The sequence below is a fragment of the Dama dama genome, chromosome 23 (genome assembly GCF_033118175.1).
Source record: "Dama dama isolate Ldn47 chromosome 23, ASM3311817v1, whole genome shotgun sequence".
Taxonomy (NCBI): Eukaryota; Metazoa; Chordata; class Mammalia; order Artiodactyla; family Cervidae; genus Dama; species Dama dama.
The window spans coordinates 34,967,635-34,989,336 of record NC_083703.1 but is presented as its reverse complement, the minus strand read 5'-3'; the positions used below and the strand labels follow the sequence as shown (position 1 = coordinate 34,989,336).

The following is a 21,702-nucleotide window of genomic DNA, read 5'->3' as shown; positions in this document are numbered from 1 at the left end:
ATTTTCCTTTCTTTTCTTCTCCTTTTTAAAAAGGACTCTGTTATCCATGGAAAATCTCACATTTTCAGAGACAGTACTTACAGTCCGTTTCTTAAGTTTCCTATTTCTGTCTCTACAGTTCTGTCTTAAGAGTTCTCTGTTGCTCTTTATTTCTGCTTTCCTATGGGAGGCATTTCCAAATATCTGTTGATCTTTGACTGTCTCTTCCATTTAAGTGGAAAATTACTAGCAAAGCAAGATGGCAGCTCTGTCTGTGGGCTGAACTTGTTGAAGGTACTCTTTATTGAAAAGCAGCCAGCTGGCTTTCCTTGTGGGGAACCCCTGTAAGGAGTTTCTTGGCAAACAGTCAGCTTCTCTAGAGAAACTCCCAGCACCTGAATGGGGACTTGAAAGTTTGGCTCCTGGTGCTCAAAGTACCAGGCAGATGTCTACGTAACCCCACCCTCAGAGCTCCCATTTACCTGAGCCTAGGTTCTCTTAAGTTTCAACATCTCCAGAGAATAAACCTCTCATCCCTTGGGGAAGGTGGGTGTCCAGCTGGGTTGAGACAAGGACCTGTGTGTCCAACTTGTCCTTTTACAGACTTTCAACTGATTCTGTGTTTCTAACTACTCCTCCAGCCTGACCTGATAACTGTAATCACGGGACCTCCAAGGTTCTGCAAGGCAAAACTGTTTGCTTTCCTGTTACTCTCTTCTGTGGGAGCTCAGATTTTCACCTTCCTCTGCTAAGTCACAGCATCACAACTTTCTGTTCACGTTAGTGGATTAGGGTTACTGACGTCATCGACATTTTATCAAAGATAGAGCTGGAATTTTTTATTTCCTTCATTTTGGATGGATTTTGTAAAAACAGAAGGCAGAACATTCTTTGTTTGCCATCTTAAAATCAGAACCTACAGTCTTTACATGACTTCACACGCCGTGTGTCAGTCTGAGGCCACTACAGTTTTGGTCTGCTGAGCACTCGCTTCCATTGCCCTTCTTTGAACTCCTTTGGAGAAAGCCTCTCTCCCTCCAGGAGACCCAAGGGGGGCCTTCAGTCCCTGGGCACACACACACCCCTCTACTTGGCTAGGATTCAGTGATCATTCATCACATGGGGTTAAGGAGAGTCGATTCGCATCTTCTTTAAGGCAGGTAGTGAGGCATTTGGCCCAGTGAATTCTCTTTCTGTTGGGTCTGCTAAACTGGGAAGATGACAGTCCCAAGTTGCTGCCGGCCAGTCATCTTACTGATCACATGCTGTCTGGAGAATGACGAACAAAGAAACCGGCAGAGCCGAAAGAGTACAGCTGAGATCATCTGAGTTCCCGGCTGCAGCCGTGCCTGACGCCAGATGCACCTCTGGAAACCATAGTTATATAAACAATTAAGTTGCTTTGATTTTCATATGCTGGCTTGAGTTGGCCTTCCTGCCTTTGCAACCGAAGTAGTTCTGGTGAATTCATCATTTAATTGAAGTGTTCCAAATTACTAACAGTTGAATGATACAACACTACTTCTTTGCCAAAAATTAAACAGCCTAACCTCTTTCATTAAAATAAAATTGCAAATCATATACCCATATGTCCCTTTCGCCATTTAGGTAAGATACTTTGATTTTATCTGAATAGTCTCATTTTTCAGGGCAGTGTACCTTGCAGAAAGAGATATATATATATATATATATATATATGTTCTATAGTTTTACAAACCCAATAGTCCCTAACCTGCAGAACAAATTTCATCCAGGGACTTCAAAAAGTCTTGTCATCTCTTTAAACCTTCTCTATCAGGGCTCTTAGTTTTTAATAAATTTCAAGTTGTATGGCTGTCTTGCATAAAAGCTATGTGGAAAAACAAAATAATGTATCTCAAAATATTTGTTCCCTTTGGAAGAAAAGTAGGGCTTATATGTAAAGAATTATTCAGCCTCAATCTCTGATCTAGAGCCTGGATACCAGGATAATTTCAATGCAAGGGTTTATGGGAAAGAGGGAGACAGTAATAAGATGCTTCCAAGGAAGTAGGTGGGATGCTTAGAAGTCATGTGTCTCTGGGTACTCCTCCTGGACTAACCTCTCCAATATCACCTCTGGGGCACTGTGCTCACCAGCCCACAGTCAACGTTTAAGCCTCTGAGTCTAGAGTTCCTATCTGGGTCTTTTATCAGTTTCAAGTGCATCTAGAGGCTATGCAGGTAATCCAATAGTATGAGGAGGCTAAACATTATTAATGTATTATAATTATTTCATTTGTATGAAAAATAAATCTTATTAAAATTCCAGTCTCTCGCACTCTCTTTTATTGACTTACTTTTTTTCATGAAGCATTTCTATCTCTTATTTCTACCTTCTCCATGGTTTGCTTCATAATGCTATCTTAAATAATAGCTTTTTGGCACAGAAACTCCCTGTATGCATAGAAATCATGTCTGAGTAAACACAAATAACAATGAAGATAATTAATAGTTCAGTTCACTGAAACTGAGTATGTGCCATGCACGGTTCCAAGTGCTTCATAGGTTTTAACTCATTTTGTCTTCACTTCATCCCTACAAGGTGGGTAGGGGAAGGTGGGTCCCCTCATCCTCACTTTGCAGACGAGGGGGAGGCGGCACTGAGAGGGTGAGCAACTGCCCGGAGGAGAGAGCAAACAAGGTGTAAGTGTGACTCCAGGTACTCTGTTCCACGGACCTCTGCCCTAAACAACTATTCTGTGCTCCACCAAGACACATGCCATCGGTTACGGGCTGAACTGTGTTCCCCAAAATGTTATGCTGAGGTCATAAGCCCGTGACCCCATGGACTGTAGCCGGCAGGCTCCTCTGTCCATGGAATTTTTCCAGACAAGGATACTAGAGTGAGTTGCCATTTCCTTCTCCAAGGGATCTTTCCAACCCAGGGATCGAACCCATGTCTCCTGCACTGGCAGGCAGATTCTGTACCACTGAGCCAACAGGGAAGTCCTGTCCTGGAATAGGGTAGGTCCTATTACAATATGATGGCTGTCCTTACAGGAACAAAGTCTGGACACAGGGAAGACAGTAATGAGAAGATGGGGGTAGAGGGTGGAGTGATGCAGCCACAAAGCAAGGAATGCGTGGTGCCACCTGAAGCTAGAAGAGGCAAGATGATCCCCTGAGAGGCCTTGGCAGGAGCAGGGCTCTGCCAGCACCTTGATTTCAGGTTTCTTGCCTCCAAAACAGTGAGGGAAAAAATTTCTGTTGTTTAAAGCCACCCAGTTTATGGTACATTGTTACACACAACACTCCTAGGAGAATAACAGTGTCTCACATATATTGAAACATGCTATCCTATCAACCTGTTATTTTCAATTTTAACACAAATGGCAGAGTGAGTAACATTTAACTTTCCTCTTAATTCTATTTAAAGAAAACCAACAGTGAAGGGTAGGGGTTGCAGGGGGGTAGGTTGTGAGCACTGGAAAGCTCTCACTCATCTCAGAGAGGCAGCTCCTCACTAGCTCTAATGGATGACAGTCACCTCGAATGGCAGGCCTAAAGCTGTCACATCTTACAGTTTTCCAGAAAACCCAGAAATCTGGATGTGCACATTAAAGGGGTTAACAGAAAGTCCAATTTGGAACTAGTTAGAATAATACCAGTTAATAACATTATTCATGTTGAACACTGTGCAAGCCAAATGTGGTCCATAGCGATGGACCAAACTGGGCCACAGTGTCTGCTGTGTGTCTGTTCTTTGCTTCCTATGTCTCCTTTCCCTTTCTGGAGGCCTCCATCCACCACACCTAGGAAGCAGGTTCAGGGCTGGCCCTAGAAGTCAGGTGGGAGTCAGCACCTCAGGACGAGGGACCCTTCTTGGGATGTGTGGCAGATGGAGAAGAGTCCTACACATATCTGGTCCAAGGCTGACTGAGTGAAGACTTCTGTATCCATATCTGAGCACTGTTCTAATACCATCCTTCCAATGGTCTCAGCTGGTCTTCTGAAAGCATTTATCTTTAGACTTAGGGCTTTAATGGGGTAAAAGTTTGGGGTAAGCCTAGGACATGACCTTGGTACTTCTCAGGCTCACAGACACTTCATTCATAGTCTTGTCCTTATAACTTAATGAGTTCCCTACATTTCTTATCTCTTCTCTGTATACTTGAAAGAAGTGTAACTGGATGACCACTCAGAGCTCAGAGCTGTCTTTCAGTATTCACCATCCTGTAATCTATGAAAGGTGCCCAGAAACCACTTTAGAACAGCAATTCTGTGAAACCACATTTACAAAATGTGACTTTCATATTGGGCTTACTAAAAACTTCAAATATATAAATTGTTCTGAGAACATTAACATTACTGTTAGTCTGGTAGATCTATGACTATTCAACAGCCTTAGAATTTTCCAGGTCCTCACTGGCTACAAACATTTCTTCAGTATCTACTAGAGTCCAGACCTGTTTGATATGGTGTAGAAACGAATCATCTCTTCTGATGAGTGAAAAGGGGTCCTTGGGATGCTGCCAGGACTCTCTGCTGCAACTGAGATACCTAAATCAGGGATGAGATACCTAATTCAGGGATGTAGCTTGGCACATCATGGTGGTAGGGATTATAAAACTGATAAATGTTGTTTTGGAAGCTTTGTAAAGCAATGTTAAGATGTGAAATATCACAAAATCTGTCCAAGTCATCTCATTCAATGTTTTAAGGTTTTTATTAGTTTTTCTCTTGAATTAAAAATCTCTCATTCTTCCATGGGGTTTTATACCTATAAAATCTTACTGAAATTCACTAGATTACTCTCACAACAATCTCAAATGGTCAGTAAAACGGGTTTTAGTCCCACAGGACAGATAAGGGAACTGAACCTGAGAGTAGCTTTGGTTGTCAGTGGGGAAGGCGAACCTTACTATACCCGAATCTGCCTCCAGCCTCCAATTTCAAGTTACTGATCTTTCCCAGCAAATAGAAGGCACATGGGATTGTAGGATTAGGCTGTTTAAATAGTGTGACGATCAGATTTGGGATTGAAACCCAGATCTATCACCAATTAGACCTCCGACCTCAGATTCATGTTTTAAACATTTCTCAAGCCCAAGTTCCTCCATTGTAAAATGGAGTAAAGATCCTAAAAGACACATAGGGAACATGGCACAGAGCAGTACTCAATAGATTTTAGTCCTCCTCTCTCCCCTTTCTCCTACAGGCTCCCTCAAGTCTAAGCAAACCTTTCATCACCTGATTAAACATTTGGATGATCAGTGAAAAACCTAAGTTTTATATATTAAAAAAGTGGAGATATTGATAACACAACAATAAATTGTCACAGGCAAACAAGGCCATAGCACAGAGTGTCACAGGCAAACAAGGCCACAGCAGAAAGTGCTGTCATATAAGTCCTATTACAAAGCAGCCAAGAGAGTGGTTCTTTTTTTTTTTTAATCCACGATGTTGAATCCTTTTTTAAAGGGGACAGGTCACATCAAAACATCTTATCTTGAATTTATTATCTGTCATCTAATAAACAAGGCCCATTGTTGCCAAACATAGATTATTTAAAACACACCAAAGAGATCAGAAATGTGTTCACTAACGCCAGGTTTGAGACTCCTGAGTGTGGGTACCCTGGCAGCCTTCTCGTCCCACATCACCCCCCAGGATTACCTGGTGTGTCCGTTTCACAGGAGAACTAAAATTCTAACTCCTTTCATCTCCTATCTGCTGGCTCCCCTGGGTGAGGATGGGGTGGGGGTGCTCATAGACCGACACCAGCAGGGGATGGGCCCGGAGAGGAGGTTGGGGGCTGAAGAAATGGGCAGGAGATGAGCATAAACTCAGAGCAAGGATAGCTGCTCCTGTCAGGAAGCAGGCATGGGTCTGCTACCAGAAAAACGAAGCAACCATCAAATTCAGTGCTAAAAATATTAAAGTGCACAGCATAATTTAGACTACTGCTTCAAATTTCAATGAGATGCTGGAGAATTATGTGCCAGTAAGTATGGTATATGTGACTCTGGCTGTTGGCACAATCCCGCAGAACTGGGGTTATGTTATTGCATGTGTGGGTGGTTATTAAACACTTTATGCTCAAGCTAAAGGTCATATTCCTCCTGCACATAACTTCAGTTATGATTATGAGTTAGACTTGGTCCATGAGCAGACAATGGTCTCCTTCCATTAAATGCAAACTGGGGGAAATTACTGTATAAGTTGCCAGGCTGTGAGAGAAAAGAGATCACACTAATGAGGGTGAAGTGGTGTAATAGGTATAAAACAAATCACGCCAAGCTCAAGAAAGATACCGTCAACTCCCACACATCCAAATTAAAAATGACCCCCCCCATGTGACAGGAAAACTGAAGTGCTGTTTACCATCCTCATCTACTGTGGGGAGGGTCAGGAGAACAAGTGCCTCCTTGCCCTCAATTTAGAGCTCATGAGAGTACCAGTGACCTAGAGCTAAATGTCTCTTATGCAAATATTGGAAACCCAAAAGCTACTGTCATGAGGGTATTTAATATGGGGGGCCCCTGCCAGAGCCCCTGCTCAGAATTCCTAGTGCTCAGGCTGCCCAAGAGGTCCCTGCTTTGCTTCCAGGACATGAGAGATATGCTTCCATATCCAGAGTCAGAGGTTCTCTACAACAGCGGTCCCCAACATTCACAGCATCAGGGACAGGTTTGGGGGAAGACAATTTTTCCACAGAATGAGGCAGGCAGATGGTTTTGGGGTGATTAAACACATTACATTTATTTCTATTATTATTACACTGTGATATATAATGAAATAATTATACAGCTCACCAAAATGCAGAATCAGTGGGAGCCCTGAGCTTGCTTTCCTGAGCTCAGGCAATAATAGAAGCAGTGGGAAGAAGCTATAAACACAGATGAAGCTTCACTAGCTTGCCCGTGGCTCACCTTCAGCTGTCTGGCCCGGTTCCTAACAGGCTGCAGACTGGGACCAGTGGCCCACGTGTTGGGGATCCCTGCTCTACAAACAGTGTGATATGTGGTGGCTGTATCAGTACTTATGAGTTAAACAATCTTGGAAGGGCAGACTGAGAAACTTAATGACTATTTATAACTGCTTTTGTGGAAAAATGTTTTCTGCATTCCAAACAACGAAATTGGACATGAACTTTGGGACCACAGTTTATTTCTGAGGCTGGGAACTGACTGTGTCTCGCTAATTACACCAGGGCCAGTGTTTTCCCAGGACAAGATGGCAGTGTGGAGGTCTGCCAGGGGGACAGGACGAGAATGAATAGTTGCCATGAATATGGACCATGTGTGTCTGTAAGGATGTAAGAGGGGAGGATGGGAAAAAAGCCCAGGCACATTCTTAATTTGTTAAACAAATACTGAGCATCGTTAAAGGCTATGCTGAATGCTGTGCAAGACAAAACTACGTTAGACATGATGTTTGATTTTCTGGTCCTCATAACCTCCCTGGGAGATAAGACAGATACCAACACACACACACTGAAGTGGCACGGTAAAATATGCTGAAACAGTGACAAAAACAAAATCCTGGCTGAAGTCAGCAGAGAGAGGGAAAGCTTGTGCTTCTAGCTGGAGTGATCAGGGGAAGTTTCGTGGAGGAGTCCACACCTGAGCTCAGCCTTGAAGGTGTGCACAAGATTTCAACAGGCAGAGGAACCAGAAAGGGAGGAACAGGGGATATTACAGAGAAACACTAACAAAAACAGTCCAAGTCGAGATGTAGAGGCAAGAACAACAATGAGATTTCAGAGAACAGGAAGAAAGCTCAGCTGGCTAATGATGGGGATATTTTAGGAGCTTGATTGAGGGCTCTGAATGCAGGCAAAGGCATGGATTCTATCAGCAGTAAGTGAGGAGCCACTGAAGGGTTTTAAAATTATTGGAGTGGCTCTACATGCAGATCTGTAGGGCAGCAAAAATACGATAGACAACAGAATGAAGACAAAGACCATGAGGAGGTAATTGTAATAGTTGGGATTGGTTAAGATGACACCTCAAAGCTAGGTTTTTGGATAAATAGCTATGTATTTCAGGTTCCAGTGATAATTACTAAATATCTCCCTTTAATGTTCAAGAACATAGTCAGAAAAGCCAGACTTAAGAAACTAAAAATATATTTGCTACAATGGAAAACCATTTTAGAAACACCAAGTTTGGCCCATAGTTGGGAATTGATACCTAGATGGTATCAATAAATCAAGGATGGTCGTGAGGTGCTACTCTTATTTTTAAAGTAATACCTTGAGTTTAAACATTTTCAACAAGCACATGAGATTTAGCGAGTAATCATCTCTCCAATATCTTCCAAGACCAGCGATTCAATATACAAGGGAACTATAAGATACTGTGAACAATTGAGCCTTGAGAAATCATCAAAGGTGGTGAACTTAATCCTTCACATTTTAAATCAGTCTTAAGCTGGTGCTGAGCGATGTGAGCAGACTTACGTGAGTTGACTCGACTTAGCAAACGTCTTCTAAACTTCACGTTTTCAGTGTTGGCTGAGACATGGCATTCATCTTTATCTGAAAACAAATGTAATGGAAGTATGAAACTGAAAGAATTGATAGGTAGCTTACAGAAGCTAATTAGATGACTGTACCTAAAGACCGTTAAGAGTTATATTTAGTTCTATAAAACTGATACTTATGTATAATTTAAGAACCTAAAATAAAAATTTCAAGCTATGCTCAAAGACTTCTAAACTAGGAGGTATAACACATTTCCTTCCTATGTTTTTATGTCAATCTCCTAAAAGTTCTGGAAAATAATATATTTAAGCCTGATTTACACTGGATCATTTAAAATCTACCCACCAATCAAGCCCTATGCAGTACTACATCATGGAGAGCAGGGAGAGGTGAAGTTGAGTAAGATAAAGCTCCCATCCTCAGGAAACCCACAAACCACCAGAGACAGACAAATATGAATAACTCCACATCAAGGCAGACACAGTAAATGCTAAAAATGGTACAAAGTGCTACTGGATTTGGGGGGGCGGGGGGTGTTACTATAGGGAAAATATGTGACGGCTTTGTATTATGGACTGAACTGTGTCTTCCAACTCCTTCCAACCTCCAATTAATGTGTTGAAGCCCCAATCCCCTAGAACCTCAGGATGTGGTTGAATCTAGAGATAGGGCCCTTTAAAAGGTGACTAAGGTAAAATGAGGCCTGTAGGGTGGGCCCTAATCCAATGTGACTGGTGTCCTATAGGAGGAAGTTAGGAAACACAGACACACACCAGGAAAAAGGCCACATGAGGACATGGGAGAAAGACTACATATGGACACGGCAAAATGATGGACACCTGGAAGCCAAGGAGAGATGACCCAGGGAAATCAAGCCTGCAGACACCTAGATCTCCGATGCCTAGTTTCCAAGACTGAGCAGACAAATTTCTGTTGTTGAAGTCACTGGTCTGTGATATTTTGTTATGTAGTCCTGGCAAAGTAACATACTCTGTAATGGTGACACTTAAATTCAGCTTTAAAAGAGATAGGACTTTTAGCAATCAGATAAAGGTAAGGTTTGGAAACAATATTCCAAGAAGAAACAAAAACTACTTTATTTTAGGCACAGCGGCCACAATACAGTGTGTGAGCTCAGGAAAGTCAATATGTTTCTGTAACATGAGCATAGTTTGGTGGTGAGGATGAGAAAAGTAGGTGGGGGAGGAAGAGGGAGGAAAGGCAGGAGGGAGAGAGGAACAGGAGATCCACAGACCAGCAGACAAGGCCTGGACTGTGGGCTCGAGGTCCTGTTGTGAAAGGGCTGAATACTACCTTCAGTATATGTGGTTTTATTTTGTACATAAAAAGAGCCATCAAGGGTTTTAGTAGAAAACTCATTCAAATTTATATCCTAGAAAGATGGTTCTGCTTTCAGAGTTACTACGAGAAGACTGAAAAGGCAGTGAGACCTGTTTTGTTACTACAACAGTCAGGATAAGAAGAAACCAGCGCAACTGCAATGGAATTAAAAAAATCAAAAATACAATAAAAGTGTGCTTGAAAATGAGAACCAGAATAACCACCCCATCAGGTAGGTAGGACTGAGGGCTGGACCAGTTACCACCATCCAGTCAGACAGTCACAAGTGCGGCATCCTCAGCCTCCACAGACTTTGCCTTTCAATCACAACCATGTGTTGTGTGCATCCCTTTAAGAAAAGGACCACTCCTTGAAAACTGTAAAAAAAAAAAAAAAAAAGAAAGAAAAGAAAAGGACCACTCCAAAGACTCATCTGACTTCTAGCATCTCACCCTAGAACTTGAAAGCCCAAATAAAATCAACAAAAACCCTACACTCATTTCCTAAAGCAGGCCCCCTGCCCCACATCTGCGTGGTCACTCTTGCTACAGCAAGTCAATAGGGAAGTCTGCTTACCTCCAAAAAGGTTTATTTATTTGATAAGCGGGCTTATCACAAAAAACTGATGTCTATCAATGAAGTCAAAGAAGAACAGTCAAAGAACAAAGCACCCTGTCTTGTGTTTTCAGAGCAGAAGGAGGACTAAGAATAACTTAACAGTTACTCATGATCTTAGAAAGAAATTTCAGGAGGGCAATAAAAGAAAACAAAAAAATGGAAGAATAAAAAAAAAAAGGAGAAATGGAATTAACTACCAAATATTATTCTTTTAAGAGGCCTTGCATAGTTTGAAAGTAAACCTGAATCTTCAATAAGAGTTACTATTTTCTTTTTAATGAGAGTAAAAAGAAGGAAAAGGGATTAATAATGTAGCAAAGTCAAGAGAAGGTAGAGTTAGCCATGTTAAGAGGAGAAACTGTTCTTCATGGTTAGAAATGGAAGAAAGGATGGGTGATGGATATAGATAAAAATTATTGTGTGTAAGGGTGTAAAATTGAGGGAGTTAAGGTCAATAGCAAGGCCATTTACTGTGATAGAGACAGGAAGTAGGGAGGCAGGGGAGGTGGAGAAACAGTACATAAATGAAGACATATCTGAATTTAAGGGCTTTTAAAAGAAAAAAGTTAGAGAAGAGAAAGGGGCTTTCAGCATCTGAAATCTTGAAATGATTCTGACTGACAGAACAAAGCAACTTAAAGAATAATGAGTTCTGAGTATCAGAAATCCCAAAACATGAATTAGAAGACACAGATATAATCACACGGTGTGGTGTGGAGAGGGCAGTTTCAAGTGTGATGTTGACATAATTGAGGAAGTTAGAGTGATGGCCCTCTTGTAAATCAACCAATAACAAGCCTTAGAAAGGGGAGACAGCAGCATAAGAGTTAGAAAAAAAGGAACTGATGCACAAAGGTGGCATCTGGATCCCTGAATTGACATTGGAGAGCAAAGAAACACATCACCTTCCCTTTAAAATCTACAGACTTAGAAAAAATTTTTTTTAAATTTTTCTTGAGATGGTTGTGGGGAAAAAAAATTGGCACTACCTACAAAAGCCAGGTTTAAATTTCTGGGGAGGAAAGGGAAGAAATCTGGGGATAAGATCAAAGTTATAGGGACTTCTCTGGTGGTCCAGTGGTTAAGATTCCATGCTTCCAATGCGGCGGCTGAGTTCGATCCCTGGTCAGGGAACTAAGATCTCACATGCTGCGTTCCTTTGAAAATGTTAATAAAATTGATGAATCCTTACTAAGAAAGAAAGAGAAAGCTCAAATTAACAGTATCATATTTTAAAAAAGACATATTGTTAATCTGAGCTTTCTCTAGTTTATTTGAATTTAGTTTGCACTTCTTTTTGTAGCTTTTTGAGATGGAAAATTATACCTTAAGTCGAAAACATATGCATTTAAAATTATCCAATATTCCCTAGGTATTACTTTGTGTCTCACAAGTTTTGATACTGTTCAATATATTTTGATCACGGTTGTATTTCTTTGACCTGTGGATTATTTAAAAGCATGCTATTTCTTTTCCATGCAAATTTAGGGTTTTTTATGTTTCAGTTATATATTTCTAACTTAATTCTACTGTGGAACATATACTATATGTTATCTTTTAAAATCTGTTGAGATTTGCTTTTTGGCTTACTACATGTCCTATTTTGGTAAAAATTCCTTGCATGCTTGAAAAGAATGTGTATTCTGCAGTTGTTGGGAATAATATTCTATAAATAGCAATAGGTCAAGTTAATAACCTTTTTTAAATATTCTATCACCTTACACTTTTAACAATCACGTCAAAAATCTGCTTGTTACATTAGTGGTTGAAAGAAGGTTGCAAAATTCTCCAACTATGATTCGTCTGTTTCTCCTTTTTGTTCTGTCAATTTTAGCTTTATGTATTTTCAAGTTATGCTGTTAGGAACATATAAATTTAGCACTGTCTGTCTTCCTACTGAATTGATCATTTATCATTATAGAGCGTCCCATAATTCACCCTTCTGTAAGGACTACTCTGTCTGATATTAACATATAAGATTTCCTTTAGTCAGTATTTGTTATAGTGTACCTTTTATTTTCTTCCATATCCTTTTATGTGAAATATGTCTTATGTCTTAACTATACATTGTCTTTTTAAAAAATCGAGTCCAAAAATTTCTGGTTTTAATTGGACGAAGAAGCCTATTTACATGTAATTTAATTACACTTAAAGATACTTTCATGTTATAAATTTTCTATTCATTCCTTCTGTTCTTTTTCCTTCATTTATTCTTCTTTTTTTGATATTCAATTTTTTTATTATTTTATTTTACCTTTGGTAAACTTTTTGTTTAAATATCTTTGTAATATTTCTAGCAATTATCTTAGAGATTATAAATACTTCCTTGACTTCAGATGACTTTTACCACTTCCTGGGTGTGAAAAAAAATGTCAGTTTAAGTTCATTTACACCTACTGGCCCTTTGTTCCACTGATTTTAAATATTTTATTTCTACTTACGTTTAAAGCCCCACAAAACATTAATATTGTTGCTTTCAATGGTCTGAAATCTTTTATATTTATTCATAGGCTTCCCTAGGCTCCTCATTTTTCCTGAGGTTCTATGGCTCATCTGGGATCACTTTTCTCCAGACTGAATAACTTCCTTTAGTATTATTGCACTATGGGTCTACTTGTGATAAAATCTCCCACCTTTTGTCTAAAAACATCTTTATTCTGCCTTCATAAAAAAATACTTTTGCTGGGTACAGAGCTTCAGGTTGGCAGTATTTTTCCTTTCTACATGTATTTATGGATGCCATTCCTTAATGTTCTGATTTTAATAATGACTGTAAGCCAGTCAGCCACCAATCTTACTGCTGCTCCTTTGAAAGCAGTGGGGCTTACTTCTTTTGATTGCTTCAAGATTTTTTCTTTATAGCTGGTTTTCACAAGTCTCACCAAGTTGTACCTAGGTGTGGTTTTCTTCATATTAATATTACTTGGGGTTCACTACGTTTCCTGTGCTCCTTGAATTTGTGGATTGCTATCTTTAATCAATTTGGAGAACCTTTGGTCATTATCTTCTCAAATATTGCTTTTCTCATTCTTTCCTCCGGGGACTCCAACCACATGTATGTCAGATGAAGTGACTTGATCCTATGTCTCCTAAGCTGTTTTGTTCTTTCCATTCTTCTTGCTTTCTGAGATTGTACATTTTCCCACTGAACTGTCCTTTAGTTCACCAGTTCTAGTTATGTATTTTTTGTTGCACCTACTTTGCTCTTAAACTCAAATCTTAATTTCAGATGTCATATTTTTCAGCCCTAGGATATCAATTTGATTATTTTTTAATATTTCCACCTTTCTATTAATACTGTTCATCTTTTCATCCATTTTCCTAATTGCTTCCTTTATTTCCTTTAGCACATTTACAACAACTATAAAATCTTTGGTAACTCCTAGATCTATATCACTGGCGGATCTGCTTCTATTTATCTTCTTTGAACATATATATATATATATATATATATATATACTTTTTTTTTTACTTTTCACATGTCAAATAACATTTTACTGTATTCTCAATATTTTTAATGTAATAGCCATAAAACTGTGGCTGACATTATTTTCTCCCAGTGAAGGTCCATCCTTCCCTCTACTAGACTGGTAGGGTAAGGAGCTGTTCACTTCAATCTAATTATCTTACTTCTGGTGTAAAACGTCTCAAAGGTGAAATTAATTGTGTTTATTGCAGCTGCACCCTAACCCTACCATGCAGAGACTGTCTCCTAAGCACTGCAGGACTGCAGGAGACATCACTGCATATTTCCAGCTCAACTTCCCATCTTCCCATTCTGTCCCAAGGCTCGGGAAACAACCTATGGGGAAAACCAGCTGTGTGTCTAAAGCCTCCCTAGGTTCCAGTTCAATATGCCAGACTATGTGATCATCAAAACTTCCATGGTTTCTCTTTCCCCTCATAGAGTCTCACTTATGCAGCAAGCTTGATCCTTGGCCAGTGTTCATTTTGAGCAAACACACTCAGGAAAGAGGACTTCTAGCAGTCTCACCTCAAAGATGCTCTTCCATTTCTGTTACTTCAGTTCATTCAGTATTCTTTCCATTCATAGCTCTAAGGTCTTCAAAAATATGACTCTGCTTGAGTGACACAAACATTTTTAAACTCCTCCCATCGAGAAGTGGGTACACATATTACTTCCCAAGCTTTGACTCTGAATGGCCTCTTTAACCAATAAAATGTGGTGGATATGACAAGACACCAGTTTTTGGGTCTAGGGCTTAAGAGACATGGACAATTTTAACCTCCTATATCTAGGAATATACGGAAGGCACTGAACTGCCACTAAAGAGAGCCAACTAATCTGATCAATTAAAAAAAAAAAACAAAAAACAGCTTTTGTTTTCACCAATTTTTCTCCATTATTTGTCTGTTTTATAATATTCTATTTTATTGATTTCTATTTCTTGTTTACTACCTTCAACTTACTCTGGGTTCATTTTGATTTTCCAGCTTCTCAAAGTGAAAGCTTAGATAACTGGTTTTAGACATTTCTTCTTTTTTAATATTTGTATCTTAAAGCTATACATTTTCCTCTAAGCACAGCTTCTGCTGCATAAATATTGTTCCCATGTGTTTTCATTTTTCATTGAGTTAAAAATATTTTCTACTTTTTCTTGTGATTTCATGTTACCATGCTTTATTTAAAAGTGTACTATTTAATTTCTAAATATTTGGGGAAGGAATTTTAGATATTCTATTGCTATTCATTTCTAATACAATTTAGAAATAGTGAAAGAACACGTCCTGAATAGTTTTAATCTTTTAAAATATATTGAGACTTGTTTTATGATCTAACATATGACCTACCTTGATGAAAATTTCATGTGTACTTGAAAAGAATGTGTATTCTTCTATCGTTGACTGCAAGATTCTATAAATGTCAATTAACTCCAACTGGTTAACAGTGTTGTTCCAGATTTCTTTTTTATTAATATTCTGCCTACTTATAAATCAAATCCTGAGAGAGAAGTGTTTGGGACTAACTACAACTGTAGTTTTGCCTATTCATCCTTTATGTTCAAGGATAACAAGGCAGTATATGTCCACTCTGCTTATTTAAAATATATGCAGAGTACATCATGCAAAACACCAAGCTGGATGAAGCACAAGCTGGAATTAAGACTGCCAGGAGAAATATTAATAACCTCAGATATGCAGATGACACCATCCTTATGGCAGAAAGTGAAGAGGAATTACAGACTCTTGATGAAGGTGAAAGAGGAGAGTGAAAAAAGTGGGCAAAAAACTCAACAATCAAAAAATGGCTCTATACCAGCCTAGAGAGGTGGGATGGGGAGGGAGATAGAAGGGAGGTTCAAAAGGGAGGGGATATATGTACACCTATGGATGATTCATGTTGGAAATTTCACAGAAAACAACAAAATTCTGTAAAGCAATTATCCTTCAATAAAAAATAAATAAATTTTTAAAAATTGGAAAAAAAAAAAACCCACAAAGACCATGAGCATCCGGTCCCATGACTTCATGGCAAACAGATGGAGAAAAATTGGCAGATTTTATTTTCTTGGGCTCCAAAATCACTTTGGACAGTGACTGCAGCCATGAAATTAAAAGATGCTTGCTTCTTGGAAGAAAAGCTATGACAAATCTAGGCAGCGTATTCAAAAGCAGAGACATTACTTTGCTAATAACAAAGATCCGTAGAGTCAAAGCTATGGTTTTTCCAGTAGTCCTGTATGGATGTGAGAGTTGGACCATAAAGACGGCTGAGCACTTAAAAAAAGATGCCTTCAAATAGTGGTACAAGAGAAGACTTTTGAGAGTCCCTTGGAGAGCAACGAGATCAAACCAGTCAATCCTAAAGGAAATCAACCTGAATATTCATTGGAAGGACTGATGCTGAAGCTGAAGCTCCAACACTTCGGCCACCTGATGCAAAGAGCCAACACATCAGAAAAGACCCTGACGCTGGGAAAGACTGAAGGCAGCAGGAGAAAGGGATGACAGAGGATGAGATGGTTGGATGGTATCACTAACTCAATGGACATGAGTTTGAGCAAACTCCAGGAGATGGTGAAGGACAGGGAAGCCTGGTATGCTGCAGTCCGTGGGGTCGCAAAGAATCAGACATGACTGAGCAACTGAACAACAACATCCTTTATGTTCTGTCAATTTTTACTTTAAGTATTTTGAAGCTCTGTTAATGGACTCATAGATATTTAGGATTGTTATGTCTTTTTGATAAATTGATTCATCATTATGAAATATCTCTCAATATTGCTACTAATAGTCTCTGTTTTGAAGCCTATGTTGTAATTAATATAGCCAATCCAGTTTTCTTAGTGATTAGTGTTTGCATGGCATATCTTCTTCACTTCTTTTACTTATAACTTGTGTTCATATTTGAATAGGATTTCTTGTGAACAGTATGTAGTTAGTAGGTCTTGCTTTTTTATCTAGCCTGATGATCTGTATTCAGAGCATTTAAATCATTTATACGTAATATAACTATTTACATGGCTGAATCTGAAATAATCATCTTGCTATTTTCTAATTTAGTCTTTGTTTCCTTTTCGCATTTTTTCTTGCCTTATCTGTGACTGAATATTTTTTAATATTTCACTTTATCTTCCTTGTTGGCTTATTAGATGTACCTGTTTCTTCTGCAGACTGAATATTTTTTAGTATTTCACTTTACCTTCCCTGTTGGCTTATTAGATGTACCTGTTTCTTTTGCAGTTTTATTGCTCTGGTGTTTAAACTATAGAGCTTTAACTTACCACAACTTAAGTTTTAATAATATTTTGGGCTTCCCTGATGACTCAGACAATTTTATCACTTCATAAATAAGAATTTTACAACAGAAGATACGTATTCCTTTCTTCCTGTCTTTTGTGCTACTGTTACCATCATTTAACTATAGTAAGACTGTCATCCTGCAGAAGGTAGGTATAGGCACTCTGGCTGACAGCCTCAGCCAAAATTAGCTTTTGAATGATTCTTATCAAAGTACCAGAAATGTAAATATGAAGCTGTCTCAGAGCCTCGCAACCAGCTCATCCTTCAGCTGAATGCCACCAACTAACCTCAGCTGATGCTACATGGAGAAGAATAACCACCAGCTGAGCCTGCCCTTTGCACTGACTTACAGACTGTGAATTACAGCAAAATGACTGTTTTCCTAAGACTGTAAGTTTTTGGGTAATTTATAACAGAATTAGATAACCATAACAGACACTAGGACATGGAAGTGGGGGCTCTGTAATAAAAATCTTAAAATACTGACATTGGCTTTGGGACCAAGTGGTGAGCAGAAACAGGGAAGTCCTTAAAAACACTGTTAATGAAAGCCTGAAGGACTTTAGTGAAAATGTTAACAGATGGAGAAACAACAAGCCCTCTTACACGGTGGTGGAAAATGTGCAACACTATTCCTTGCATAAAATAGAAAAGAGAAAACGTGCCCAATAAAGTGGTAGATTTGGCTAAGGAGATTGCCAGGCAGAAGAGTCAAAGTATTAGTCTCTTTTAGCCTAGTGTAATACAGGATGCAAAGAAAAAGATAAGTTAACAAAAGAACTCTTCCATTTTCAAGCAGAATTTAGAGCTAACAAAAGAACCATTTCACTTTCAGAAATTTAAGGAGCCAGGACTTGCTCTTTTCAAAAACAAAATATTTTCTCATCCCCATTCTTCCCAGACAGAAAACTAAGATATAGCCTCAAAGTAAAAAGTCAAGTTTAGGCCTCTGTCAGTAAAGCATGGTTTCGGGATAAAAAATTCTAGAGTATGACTGTAAAATACCATCATGATTACATGTTGTATCTAATTCAGTTCTAAGAATGTTAAGAGTGTGCCTCGTAAGACTATCTTTTCTAGATAAAAAACCTGTAGGAATCTTGAGGGTGTCCCTCTTGGACTTTTTCAAATAGAAAAGCTTCACAGAATCTTATGGGTATCATCTTATAACACCTTTACTCATAGTCTGAAGTAGAAAAAAACATTATCTCAAAACAAATGTGAATGTGGCTTCTGTGTAACAGAGTGGACTATAATCTGATACACAGGAATTTCACAAAGCTTTTAAAAGAATTATGTCAGATAGGACTGACAGGAGCAGAAAGAGAAAAAAACTGAAAAGATGCTTCTGAACTCTCAAATTCCTACAAGCAGGAAGCAAGGCTGGCAAGATTACCCAGTTGTAAACATGAACCATATCTTATATAAAATGATAGATGACTCAGAGTTGCTAGGGTGAAGTCAGGAGTCATTGATAATCATTTCCAGGGGAGTAAAAATAATGCTAGTAAAGAAATGACAGCATTAGGATTTCAAAATTACTATGAACCAGTGAAAGCTATGCACCTCTTGCTTCCTGATTCTGAATGGAAATGCTTACTGCAGTGATTCTATGCCTGCCTCTCTAATATGTGCTGAATAAATAACTTGTCTTTTGAGGCAACTACACCAGGCGAGCTTCCTGCACGTTCAGACCTGACTTAAATGACAAGGTCCTGGACCTGAAGCTTGAGAGTAAAGCCATAGAGGGATGGCAACTTCGGATTCTTGGAAGGGGCTGAGTACATTTAGAATACAGGAGGAATGTAAATCATCTGTGGCCAGAGGGTGAACTGTAGTAGACTAAGATGGCCACAAATTCTGATACCTCTTCCACTGAGAGGCCATTCTATGTCCCATCTCACTGAAACGGGGAGGGCCCTGGCACTGCTTTGACCAACACAATATGGTAGAAGTGATGTGGGGCCAGTTTCCAGTTTTAGACCTTCCTCTATAGCACTTCCCTTCCTATCTCTTGGAAAATTCTCTCTAGGTGTCCTAAGCCACAGCAGGACAAGTCTGACTCCCTTGAGACTATGCTAAAAAGGTCATATAGACACAACTATCTTTGTCCACACACCATATATGTGCGTAAAGATATCCTAGATTCTCCAGAGCATCTAATCCATCTACCAAATGAATACCATCCAGTGATCTTAGTCAGTGCAATGTAGAATAGAAAAATTACCCAACTGAGACTTGTCTAAACTCCCAACCCACAGAACCATGAGCTATCCAGAACAAACCATTCAGTGTTGGGTCAATTAATTATATAATAACAGATCACTAAAATAATGTTACTTTGTAATTTACTTAGATTGTTGTGGGACTCACAATGTCCTGTGTCTCCCCTCTACTACCAAACTGGAAAAGGAAGTCTAAACCCAGATCTTATTCAGAAGTAATTTGCAAAGTTCATTACAACGTACAATTATTTGTTAGAGATAAAAAGGCCAATATTTTGAGATACTATAAAGCAATTTTCCAAACATGACAAACTTCAACCAAGTTACTGCAATGAAAACCAACCATTTTCATCTTACTAAATAAGCTACTGTTTGCATATAATCAAGCCAAAACATGCACACACAGGTTGTCCTTTAGTTCATTTAACAAATGCTTAGACACTTACTCATGATTAAAACACGACGAGAATTATAAATATAAAATTAATACCATTTGTAGTAGTCTCAAGCAGTGATTTAAAAAGAGAACATAAAGAAATACTGGTGTATTAAGATAAATTATGAAGTATAGACCAGGTAGTAGCTGTTACTAAGGGGATAACACACACATATATACACAAACACACGTATATGTGTATGTGCATGTTGACATTCATATCTTTATAAATGCAAGAGTACCTGGTACCAGTATGTGTGCATATGCGCATGTGTGCTCAGTCTCTTTGCAATCCTATGGACTGTAGCCCATCAGGCTCCTCTGTTCATGGGATTCTCCAGGTAAGAATACTGGAATGAGCTGCCATGCCTTTCTCCAGGGTGTCTTCCTGACCCAGGGATTGAACCCACACCTCCTGCATCTAATGCACTGAAAGAGGATTCACCTGATTCTCATTCAGGCCTCTCAGCCCATAACCATTCTGATGGCCTTAAGCTGACTGGCGTAAAGCTCCTATTTGTGGAGAAGCCTAGACTTGAGGTGGCAGGACCAAGGTTGTGCACATCTTTGCAGAACGCATGGTACCAGGCACGATGCTGTGTGTGTCATCATTCTCTAAGTATCTCTAGGTATTTGTCCACTGATTAACATTACTATTCAGTGCTCTAGGATGGTCCTAAGGTAAGGAATAACTATTTGGGAGAAAATATAAGCATTTTTCCATCATTAGAATAACAAATGGGCTTATTGGTTTTAGGCAATATTAACAGACTATAATTTAAGTAATTTGTGACTAAATGTCATTTTTCTCTATGACTGAGCAGTGCCACAGTTAGCCAGCCAGGTGGAAAGCTCTTAAGGACTTGGACACAGACTGTTGTGAGGAATTAACTGTCTAATAACAAAAAACTCTGAACAGGATCTATCATTAGAGACTAATAGGAAAAGTGAGAGTTAAACTATTAGACACGTGCTTAATGACACACGTACAAAGCAATTCAGAATCTACAAAAGTAATGTCTACTTCACATTTATTCAAACAAACCTCTACTGAAAGCCGTCCATGTGACAGGCTACCTCAGGCTCTGGGGAACTGAAAGGAGAATGGGAAACAACGAGTCACACTGGCTTTCTAAGGCAGATCCAAACAGAATCAATCTAAAAACTCCTCTACCTGCCTCCATGGGAAACCACAGATAAGGTGTATAAAAAGTATTTTATCTCACTACCTGAAGCCATGCAAATAGTCTACTTTGGCCTAAACACCAGCAAACTTTAATTATCCTAGAAACTCCTTCAAAGAGACATTGTTTCATTTCTGTCCCTCCCTGAATCCTTAGGTTCCCAAGTTGGTGGGTGGGAACATGGCAATGTGCTCCAAGCAACAGGAGCAGACTTACCCTGAGCTGTGTTAGAGGGAAGCTCTCAGGGATGAGGCCAGGGCTGGAATAGGTACTCTGTGTCCCTATCCATCAGTAGCTGCTGACATATACAGTGCTTCACAGGAACATGTCATTTGCTCCCAAAACTTTAGGGGGAAAGGGAAAAATAGAAAATCTTTTGCCAACCACAAAAATGCACGTTTCAAAAGTTGTGGAACAAAAATGAGCTGCTATATACTTTAAAAACCAGATAAAAAGTAGAAAATAAATACCACCTTATGCTCAGCTACTACCTCCTGAATTGAACTGAAGCAGAAATGTTGCCATTTCAGCTAAATGGCTTTACATGAGGTAACTTAAAACACTCTACTGATCAGGTAAGCTAAAAGTAAGATGGTGGCATCAAAATTTACCCTTTTCCAATCAGAACCCACTTTTCGAATGTGCTTTTAGAAGGAAAAATGTAATCTTCACTAGATCCAAAGGGCTTTCGTTTACCTAGAAATT

The 21,702-nt window shown here is 39.1% G+C and overlaps 1 protein-coding gene across 7 annotated transcripts in view; it reads right to left on the bottom strand.

Moving 5' to 3' along the window:
* ZNF438 (zinc finger protein 438) overlaps positions 1-21,702 on the bottom strand; it is a 184,512-nt gene that overhangs the window by 84,977 nt on the left and 77,833 nt on the right. For all 7 annotated transcript variants that reach the window (XM_061126348.1, XM_061126341.1, XM_061126342.1 and 4 more), the window contains one exon: positions 8,405-8,482. The gene's annotated coding sequence lies outside the window, so the exon portion shown is untranslated. The remainder of the gene's footprint in view (positions 1-8,404; positions 8,483-21,702) is intronic.